Consider the following 12,327-nt stretch of genomic DNA (forward strand, 5'->3'; position numbering starts at 1 on the left):
ATTAAAAAAATATGTTTATTTGCCTCTGATTGTTGTCTGGTTATCTATCTGTGCGCGTATATGCGAATGTGTCATTTTGGCCATTTTTGATAACTGAAATCCAAGATGGCCGCAATATGACCCTCATGGAACATTAGTTGTCAATGGCAACAAGCATAAAATGAAACTAGACATCATACCGGTCCTAAAAAATCTGTTTCGAAAAAATGCCAGAGGAGTACATGAGAACCTATTTCTCCTCCCCCACTATAAGTCTCGCACCAAAATAAACCTTGTATTGTAAGATATTAACCGTGTATTCTCTATGTATTGGATAACTACCGGCGTAATTTGAGTATTTATGACGTCTTGGCTGATTGTGTCGTAACTTTAAGCAGACATGATGCCTTAAACAAACATTTCTGACAGGCGGTTTGTTCGCGAAGCGAATGCGTACTTGGTGAAGTAACAAATATATAAGAGAGTCTGTAATTATAGAATTTGATTTAAAAATTAAAATGTCACTTTCAAGGTTTCGACTCCAAACAACAGTACAGTTGTACGTTGAACGAAGAGCTCCCAGACTAATATGTTTGCGTACAACTGAGCTATATAGTGGTAAGTTATCAGCAGAAGAGGTTAAAAAGGCCATCGGCGAGATAAATAAGTTGTATTGGAACTTGACATCCCCTCTCCCAATACATTTTTTTCACTGCTGTCGTAGGCCGTACTACATACATTCCAATGTCGCTGTAGCTCGCACTACACACATTGGCATGTCGCTGTAGCTCGCACCACACACATTGGCATGTCGCTGTAGCTCGCACCACACACATTGGCATGTCGCTGTAGGTCGCACCACACACATTGGCATGTCGCTGTAGCTCGCACCACACACATTGGCATGTCGCTGTAGGTCGCACCACACACATTGGCATGTCGCTGTAGCTCGCACTACACACATTGGCATGTCGCTGTAGCTCGCACCACACACATTGGCATGTCGCTGTAGCTCGCACCACACACATTGGCATGTCGCTGTAGCTCGCACCACACACATTGGCATGTCGCTGTAGGTCGCACCACACACATTGGCATGTCGCTGTAGGTCGCACCACACACATTGGCATGTCGCTGTAGCTCGCACCACACACATTGGCATGTCGCTGTAGCTCGCACTACACACATTGGCATGTCGCTGTAGCTCGCACCACACACATTGGCATGTCGCTGTAGGTCGCACCACACACATTGGCATGTCGCTGTAGCTCGCACTACACACATTGGCATGTCGCTGTAGCTCGCACCACACACATTGGCATGTCGCTGTAGGTCGCATTACATACATTGCTATGCCACAGTAGGTCGCACTACATTCATTGCCATAGCGCAGTAGGTCGCACTACAAACATTGGCATGACGCAGCAGGTCGCTTTACACATATTGGCATGCCGCAGGAGGTCGCACTACATTCATTGCTATGGCACAGTAGGTCTAATTACATATATATACAATGCTATGCCGCTGTAGGTCGCACTCCACACATTCCCATGCAACAGACGGTCGCATTACAGTCATTGCCGACCCACAGAAGCTCGCACTTTGCCTATGGCGCAGTAGGTTGCACTACATACATTGCCAGGTCGTTGAAGGTCGCACTACACACATTGCCATGTCACAGTAGGTCGCTGTACCAATATTGCACATGGCACAATAGGTCACATCACATACAATGCTATGCTACACACAATTCCATGCCGCCGTAGGTTGCACAATACACATTGCTATGTCTCAGTAGGTCGCACTACATACTTTGCCATGTCGCCATAGGTCGCACTACACACATTGCCATGTCACAGTAGGTCGCAGTACCAATATTGCACATGGCACAATAGGTCACATCACACATATTGCTATGCTGCTATGCTACACACAATTCCATGCCGCCGTAGGTTGCACAATACACATTGCTATGTCTCAGTAGGTCGCACTACATACTTTGCCATGTCGCCATAGGTCGCACTACACACATTGCTATGTCACAGTATGTCGCACTACACACAATTCCATGCCGCCGTAGGTTGCACTACGCATATTGCCATGCCACAGTAGGTCGAACTACACACATTATCACGGCGTTGTAGACTGCACTTCCTACATTGCCATGCCACAGTAAGTATTTTTTCACGCTTTGCTAATGCCGACATAGGTCGCACTACACGCATTGCCAATGGCGCAGTTGGTCACACTACACACACTGCTATGGTACAGTAGGTTGGACACACAGTAGGCCTTACTAAACACATTCCTATGCCACAATATGTCGCACTAAGTATTTTTTCATCCTTTGCCAATGCCAATATAGGTTGCAGTACACACAATGCCAATGGCGTAGTAGGCACACTACACACATTGCTTTGCTACTGTAAGTCGCATTACACTGCAATACCATGTTGCCATAGTTCGCACTACGCTGTATTGCCATACCGCCATAGGTCGCACTACGCTGCAATATCCGTAAGTCACACTAAACTGCATTACCATGTCGCCATAGGTCGCACTACGCTGCATTCCCATGGCGCCACAAGTCGCACTACATTGCATTGCCATACAGCCACTACGCGGTATTGCCATACCGCCGAAGTCGCACTACGCTGCATTACCATATCGTCATAGGTCTCACTTCACTGCATTGCCATACCGCCTAAGTCGTACTACACTGCATTGCCATACCGCCGAAGTCGCACTACGCTGCATTACCATAACAAGCGCTTGTGGCTGGAGTCAGACATGGCCGTGAACGCAGGGCGCTAATGTCTATAGACAGACACGGTTGTGCTGTTGTCCTTGGTGAGAACGCCAGTCTATATAGTGTCTTAGACAGACATGATCGTATTCACGAGGTATAGGTACACAAGGTGCTAGTGTCTAGATACACAGTCCTATCTACTGGGTATGAATACGGCATTATTTGCTGAGGGGTTTTGTTTCAGGAATGTAGGTTCTACCGGTGTCTAGGGACAGAGACGGACCTATTTTAATGTGACAGAAGTGTGATTCTACCATTCTTATTTTCTATTCCTGCTTAATTTCAACTATGCAACACGATGGTGCCGTTTAAGCACCTTTAATTTCATGTAGTCGGGACTCTCAGCTGTTGTGCCGAAAGTGAAAATAGATTGTGTCTATTTCAGGCGCTGGGATATCGCGTGGGCGTTTGAGTATTGATTGGATTGAGGAAGCTGTGTCGATAGCAGGCCTTCGTGTATAGGACTGTGTGTCGCTCTCTCGCCCAGTGTCTCTTTACGGAAAATAACATCAGACGACGGACTTGGAGAGTATTGGACGACGTGAGTATACTTTTGTTGATAATTGTTATAACTCATATGGTCATTGGATGAAACCACCATAACTTCTAGAGAAGTTCAAGACAATACTTTTTACAGCATTGCTGTTGAATAAGGTGTAATATACATTTTTATCTTTATTTTATCCTATTATATTTCATGCGTGCACGACATGGGTGTAGCGCTACAACAAAGTAAACATACAGGTAATACTTTCTGTCTTAGGACAGGTAAAACAGTGATGTCACAGAAGTGATAAATCGAGCATGGCCAACAAGGCACGCCGCTTTTAGATTTTCGTTGATATTAATGTGTTTTATGTGACCTTGTCGCACTTAACTTCCCAAAATTAAGCTCAAGAATGAAGCGACATCAATCATGGCCTTATATAAAGCCACCATGTGCGTACCGTGTACGCGTTGTCATACGGTAGATAGTGTATACAATGGAGTACACCTCAATCTTTAATAGACATAAAAGTATGTAATTTAGTATTTATTTTCTGTCCTTCAATGTCTCAAACCTAGGTACTTGGACTTAATGGTCATTTATTACGAATCAATATACAAGACCTCTGGCACGCTATTAAAGGAACATACTTTTTAAAAAGCTTAAAGCTGCAGAATGAGTTCAAACAATTTCAATAAGAGGAATTTTATTGAATTTTAAGGGGTTGCCGTCGAAACGGTGACGTCACTAGTCTACAGCAAGAGTGACAAACAGGCTCTTAGAGACCATTCTAGCAACGATGACGCACGTGTATCTATTTTTAGACAAAATCTATATATATCTGTATTTGTCCTTATGTCATTGAGAAAACACGATTACGGAAGCCCATGGGCACATGGATGTTCACGATGGATACAAAACAAGTGGTACATAGGGAAACATTCATATTGGCTATGAATGCCAACTGACAGACGTTCAATGCTTAAATGAATGCCAACTTCGCTTGGAAAGGTTACATAGTTGGACTGCAGTGAAAATGTAAATATAACTGTTTATAACTGCTTCAGGCTACTATTTACCTATCTGATGTTTACAGTGTGTAATACTACTGTTGTTTACAGTGTATCACTACTGATGTTTACCATGAAAAAATACTGATGTTTATAGTGTATCACTACTGATGGTTACAATGTGTATCACTTCTGATGTTTACAGTGTGTATCACTACTGATGTTTACAGTGTGTATCACTTCTGATGGTTACAATGTGTATCACTTCTGATGTTTACAGTGTGTATCACTACTGATGTTTACAGTGTGTATCACTTCTGATGTTTACAGTGTATCACTACTGATGTTTACAGTGTATCATACTGATGTTTACGGTGTATCACTACTGATGTTTACAGTGTATCACTACTGATGTTTACAGTGTGTATCACTACTGATGTTTACAGTGTGTATCACTTCTGATGTTTACAGTGTATCACTACTGATGTTTACAGTTTATCATACTGATGTTTACAGTGTATCACTACTGATGTGTACAGTGTGTATCACTACTGATGTTTACAGTTTGTATCACTACTGATGTTTACAGTGTATCACTACTGATATTGACAGTGTATCACTACTGATGTTTACAGTGTGTATCACTACTGATGTTTACAGTGTGTATCACTAGTGATGTTTACAGTGTGTATCACTATTGATGTTTACAGTGTATCACTTCTGATGTTTACAGTGTATCACTACTGATATTTACAGTGTATCACTACTGAAGTTGACAGTGTGTATCACTTCTGATGTTTACAGTGTATCACTACTGATATTTACAGTGTATCACTACTGATATTTACAGTGTGTATCACTACTGATGTTTACAGTGTATCACTACTAATGTTTACAGTGTGTATCACTACTGATGTTTACAGTGTGTATCACTACTGATGTTTACAGTGTATCACTACTGATGTTTACAGTGTGTATCAATTCTGATGTTTACAGTGTATCACTACTGATGTTTACAGTGTGTATCACTTCTGATGTTTACGGTGTGTATCACTACTGATGTTTACAGTGTATCAATACTGATGTTTACAGTGTTTCACTACTGATGTTTACAATGTATCACTACTGATGTTTACAGTGTGTATCACTACTGATGTTTACAGTGTTTATCACTACTGATGTTTACAGTGTGTATCACTAGTGATGTTTACAGTGTATCACTACTGATGGTTACAGTGTGTATCACTATTGATGTTTACAGTGTATCACTACTGATGTTTACAGTGTGTATTACTACTGATGTTTACAGTATGTATCACTACTGATGTTTACAGTGTGTATCACTACTGATGTTTACAGTGTGTATTACTACTGATGTTTACAGTGTGTATCACTTCTGATGTTTACAGTGTATCACTACTAATGTTTACAGTGTATCACTACTGATGTTTACAGTGTATCACTACTGATGTTTACAGTGTGTATCACTACTGATGTTTACAGTGTGTATCACTACTGATGTTTACAGTGTGTATCACTAGTGACGTTTACAGTGTGTAACACTACTGATGGTTACATTGTGTATCACTTCTGATGTTTACAGTGTGTATCACTTCTGATGTTTACAGTGTGTATCACTTCTGATGTTTACAGTGTGTATTACTACTGATATTTACAGTGTATCACTACTGATGTTTACAGTGTATCACTACTGATGTTTACAGTGTGTAACACTACTGATGTTTATAGTGTGTCACTACTGATCCTTACATTGTATCACTACTGATGTTTACAGTGTATCAATACTGATGTTTACAATGTATCAATACTGATGTTTACAGTGTATCACTACTGATGTTTACAGTGTGTATCACTACTGATGTTTACAGTGTATCACTACTGATGTTTACAGTGTATCACTACTGATGTTGACAGTGTGTATCACTACTGATGTTTACAGTGTGTATTACTACTGATGTTTACAGTGTGTATTACTACTGATGTTTACAGTGTGTATCACTACTGATGTTTACAGTGTGTATTACTACTACTGATGTTTACAGTGTGTATTACTACTGATGTTTACAGTGTGTATCACTACTGATGTTTACAGTGTGTATTACTACTGATGTTTACAGTATGTATCACTACTGATGTTTACAGTGTGTATCACGCCTGGAGTTTACAGTGTGTATCACTACTGATGTTTACAGTATATCACTACTGATGTTTACAGTGTTTCACTACTGTTTTTTACAGTGTGTATCACTACTGATGTTTACAGTGTGTATTACTACTGATGTTTACAGTGTGTATTACTACTGATGTTTACAGTGTTTATCACTACTGATGTTTACAATGTATCACTACTGATGTTTACAGTGTGTATTACTACTGATGTTTACAGTATGTATCACTACTGATGTTTACAGTGTGTATCACTACTGATGTTTACAGTGTGTATCACTACCGATGTTTTAAGTGTGTATCACTACTGATGTTTACAGTGTGTATCACTACTGATGTTTACAGTGTGTATTACTACTGATGTTTACAGTATGTATCTTTACTGATGTTTACAGTGTGTATCACTACTGGTGTTTACAGTGTGTATCACTACTGATGTTTACAGTATATCACTACTGATGTTTACAGTGTGTATCACTACTGATGTTTACAGTGTGTATCACTACTGATGTTTACAGTGTTTAACACTTCTGATGTTTACAGTGTATCACTACTGATGTTTACAGTGTGAATCTCGCCTGATGTTTACAGTGTATCACTACTGATGTTTACAGTGTATCACTACTGATGTTTACAGTGTATCACTACTGATATTTACAGTGTATCACTACTGATGTTTGCAGTGTATCACTATTGATGTTTACAGTGTGTATCATTACTGATGTTTACAGTGTAACACTACTGATGTTTACAGTGTACCACTACTGATGTTTACAGTGTGTATCACTACTGATGTTTACAGTGTATCACTACTGATGTGTACAGTGTGTATCACGCCTGATGTTTACAGTGTATCACTACTGATGTTTACAATGTGTATCACTACTGATGTTTACAGTGTATCACTACTGATGTTTACAGTGTATCATTACCTATGTTTACAGTGTATCATTACTGATGTTTACAGGGTGTATCACTACTGATGTTTACAGTGTGTATCACTACTGATGTTTACAGTGTGTATTACTACTGATGTTTACAGTGTGTATCACTACTGATGTTTACAGTGTGTATCACTACTGATGTTTACAGTGTGTAACACTACTGATGTTTACAGTGTTTCACTACTGATGTTTACAGTGTGTATCACAACTGATGTTTACAGTGTATCACTACTGATGTTTACAGTGTGTATCACTTCTGATGTTTACAGTGTGTATCACTACTGATGTTTACAGTGTATCACTACTGATGTTTACAGTGTATCACTACTGATGTTTACAGTGTGTATCACTACTGATGTTTACAGTGTGTATCACTACTGATGTTTACAGTGTGTATCACTAGTGACGTTTACAGTGTGTAACACTACTGATGGTTACATTGTGTATCACTTCTGATGTTTACAGTGTGTATCACTTCTGATGTTTACAGTGTGTATCACTTCTGATGTTTACAGTGTGTATTACTACTGATATTTACAGTGTATCACTACTGATGTTTACAGTGTATCACTACTGATGTTTACAGTGTGTAACACTACTGATGTTTATAGTGTGTCACTACTGATCCTTACATTGTATCACTACTGATGTTTACAGTGTATCAATACTGATGTTTACAATGTATCAATACTGATGTTTACAGTGTATCACTACTGATGTTTACAGTGTGTATCACTACTGATGTTTACAGTGTATCACTACTGATGTTTACAGTGTATCACTACTGATGTTGACAGTGTGTATCACTACTGATGTTTACAGTGTGTATTACTACTGATGTTTACAGTGTGTATTACTACTGATGTTTACAGTGTGTATCACTACTGATGTTTACAGTGTGTATTACTACTGATGTTTACAGTGTGTATTACTACTGATGTTTACAGTGTGTATCACTACTGATGTTTACAGTGTGTATTACTACTGATGTTTACAGTATGTATCACTACTGATGTTTACAGTGTGTATCACGCCTGGTGTTTACAGTGTGTATCACTACTGATGTTTACAGTATATCACTACTGATGTTTACAGTGTTTCACTACTGTTTTTTACAGTGTGTATCACTACTGATGTTTACAGTGTGTATTACTACTGATGTTTACAGTGTGTATTACTACTGATGTTTACAGTGTTTATCACTACTGATGTTTACAATGTATCACTACTGATGTTTACAGTGTGTATTACTACTGATGTTTACAGTATGTATCACTACTGATGTTTACAGTGTGTATCACTACTGATGTTTACAGTGTGTATCACTACCGATGTTTTAAGTGTGTATCACTACTGATGTTTACAGTGTGTATCACTACTGATGTTTACAGTGTGTATTACTACTGATGTTTACAGTATGTATCTTTACTGATGTTTACAGTGTGTATCACTACTGGTGTTTACAGTGTGTATCACTACTGATGTTTACAGTATATCACTACTGATGTTTACAGTGTGTATCACTACTGATGTTTACAGTGTGTATCACTACTGATGTTTACAGTGTTTAACACTTCTGATGTTTACAGTGTATCACTACTGATGTTTACAGTGTGAATCTCGCCTGATGTTTACAGTGTATCACTACTGATGTTTACAGTGTATCACTACTGATGTTTACAGTGTATCACTACTGATATTTACAGTGTATCACTACTGATGTTTGCAGTGTATCACTATTGATGTTTACAGTGTGTATCATTACTGATGTTTACAGTGTAACACTACTGATGTTTACAGTGTACCACTACTGATGTTTACAGTGTGTATCACTACTGATGTTTACAGTGTATCACTACTGATGTGTACAGTGTGTATCACGCCTGGTGTTTACAGTGTATCACTACTGATGTTTACAATGTGTATCACTACTGATGTTTACAGTGTATCACTACTGATGTTTACAGTGTATCATTACCTATGTTTACAGTGTATCATTACTGATGTTTACAGGGTGTATCACTACTGATGTTTACAGTGTGTATCACTACTGATGTTTACAGTGTGTATTACTACTGATGTTTACAGTGTGTATCACTACTGATGTTTACAGTGTGTATCACTACTGATGTTTACAGTGTGTAACACTACTGATGTTTACAGTGTTTCACTACTGATGTTTACAGTGTGTATCACAACTGATGTTTACAGTGTATCACTACTGATGTTTACAGTGTGTATCACTACTGATGTTTACAGTGTGTATCACTACTGATGTTTACAGTGTGTATCACGCCTGATGTTTACAGTGTGTCATTACTGATGTTTACAGTGTATCATTACTGATGTTTACAGAGTGTATCACTACTGGTGGTTATAGTTTTACAGAATTTACAGAATAAAGAATTCGAAGATAGCTGAAACCTGACACGAATACATCTGTAATGGTTCTCATTACAGCCAGTATTTGTCCTGTTCTGTATGTAAGATGTTAGAATTGTGTCTGCAGTCCCTACTGCATGTTGTAACACGCAATTATTATTTTATTGTTCACGTCCTTTTCTAGTATCGGTTATATTGTGACCGGGTGGGATGTGTTGTTCAGTGTCGTTGGCGATTCAGTGGGATAACACTATAAAATTAGAAGAGTTCAACACAATTACAATGAGGGCCAACACGAACACACTTCAGTCTATCTAAATTTCATTCACGCGCATACAACACATACGTTACATGCGCCGATTCCGGGATACAAGGAACTCTTCTTGGTAGGAGGTAGAAAACGTTGATTTGGTCATGTGACCACGAAAAAATTAGGGCACATTTTCCCGTCATGGCGGTGACACTTACAGGCAGAGAATACGTCCGAGTAAAGGTCATTGTCGGTAATACTTGTTCGATAACGGAACTAAGATAAATTGTAATGTTTTGTGTTTCTTATTTGTTATTGATTTTTGGAAACAAGTACCCAGGTAAGCTATGAAATATTTGTGAGTGAGACGTCAGAAACCGTTGATTTCCAACTGCTATGCGACACTCCATTTGTAATTTACATGTCATTTCCTTGTGAAGTGTCTAAATTCTATTTTCGTGCATATTAAGATTATATTTGATACAATATGTTTTGATAATTAATTCTAAGTGTTCTGTCATAATATGTAATTTTCCACCCGTGTTCAATCATTACATTTGCCGCCATTTTTTTCAAATGTGCCCTAAATAAAGTCATGTGGTGATGAAAGTCACATTACTAAACTGACTGAATGTTGTATTCCGGAAACGGCGTAACGAAGAACAGTGAGCTTAAATGAAAGCTAACAAGTGATGCTTTTGTTTTACTTCAGCAGAATCTTGATGTATAGGCATACCAAATGGTGTATCATCTTTTATGCCATGAAGAGTATAGCACATTACTGTAAGACTTTCGATCAGAGAGGTCTAGCACATATTGCACCGTTTCTCCACGGTAAAAAATGCGACCATTTTCAAAATAATAAAAAAAAAAAATAATAAAAAAATGAGTTTCTGGATATACATTATTTACACGTTTACTGTGAAACAGTTTTTTTACATATATATGTAAATAACTAATTTTATTAGTTTTCATACTAAATCCAACTCTCTGCTTGTCAGATTGTTCTTGTTCATATACTATGAAGAAAAATTCGGGGAATGGCGCGAAAACCCGACGTAATCATGACGTCACAATAGAGACGTCGACGTTGCGTATTGATTTATTAGAAAAAATAATCCATTGGAAAATCAAAAGAATAAAAAAGTACTAGAGTTATGTCATATATATCAAAATTTCCTTTATACCCCTATGAAGTTAAAAAATAGTAACATCAATGCTTAAAGGATCTTATTAGCGAAATGTGGTTTGTTATATTGCTTTAGATAATTCATCAAATAACCGTAAAGTTGTCTCATCGTGCGATTTCTGACGTTTGTTAAGAGGATCATTTTTACTATGGATCTTTATATTCAATGGATTAAACTACATAGACCATGTCGTTCCATTTTGATCCTTGGATATCCATTAATCGTGACATTTTACCTTAGATATTTATAATATGTGAAATTTTACCTTGGATATCCATAAAACGCGACATTTTAACTTGGATATCCATAATACGTGATATTTTACAGTAGATATCCATAATACGTGACATTTTACAGTAGATATCCATAATACGTGACATTTTACAGTAGATATCCATAATACGTGATATTTCACCTTAGATATCCATAATACATGACATTCTACCTTGGATATCCATTTTACCTTAGATATCCATAATACATGACATTCTACATTGGATATCCATTTTACCTTAGATATATAATACGTGGAATTACACCTATGATATCCATAAAACGTGACATTTTACCTTAGATATCCATAATACGTGACATTTTACCTTGGATATCCATAAACCGTGATATTTTACCTTAGATACCCATTATACGTGATATTTTATCTTAAATATCCATAACAAGTGACATTTTACCATAGATATCCATATTATGTGGCATTTTACCTTGGATATCCAGAAAAGGTGTCATTTTATCATAGATATCCATAATACGTGACATTTTACCATTGATATTCATAATATGTGACATTTTACCTTGGATATCCATAATACGTGACGTTTTACATTAGATATCCATAATCCGTGACATTTTACATTAGATATCCATAATACGTGACATTTTACCTTAGATATCTATAAAACGTGACAATATACCTAAGGCATCCATAATACGTGAAATTTTACCTTGAATATCGATAATACGTGACATTTTACATTAGATATCCATAATACGTGACAATTTAGCTTGGATATCCATAATACGTGACATTTTACATTAGATATCCATAATACGTGACATTTTACCTTGAATATC

The 12,327-nt window shown here is 37.6% G+C and overlaps 1 long non-coding RNA gene across 5 annotated transcripts in view; it reads left to right on the forward strand.

Annotated features, from left to right (window-relative positions):
- The first annotated feature begins 2,650 nt into the window (after positions 1-2,650).
- The window catches only part of LOC138319226 (uncharacterized), a 90,263-nt gene continuing 80,586 nt past the window's right edge, over positions 2,651-12,327 (forward strand). For 2 of the 5 annotated variants that reach the window (XR_011207977.1, XR_011207976.1), the window contains exons 1-2: positions 2,651-2,829; positions 3,174-3,329. This is a non-coding gene — a long non-coding RNA (uncharacterized lncRNA). Of the gene's footprint in view, positions 2,933-3,173; positions 3,330-12,327 lie in introns of all 5 variants that reach the window. The other 3 variants (XR_011207980.1, XR_011207978.1, XR_011207979.1) reach the window with 3 other exon arrangements.

Source organism: Argopecten irradians, chromosome 3 (genome assembly GCF_041381155.1).
Source record: "Argopecten irradians isolate NY chromosome 3, Ai_NY, whole genome shotgun sequence".
NCBI lineage: Eukaryota > Metazoa > Mollusca > Bivalvia > Pectinida > Pectinidae > Argopecten > Argopecten irradians.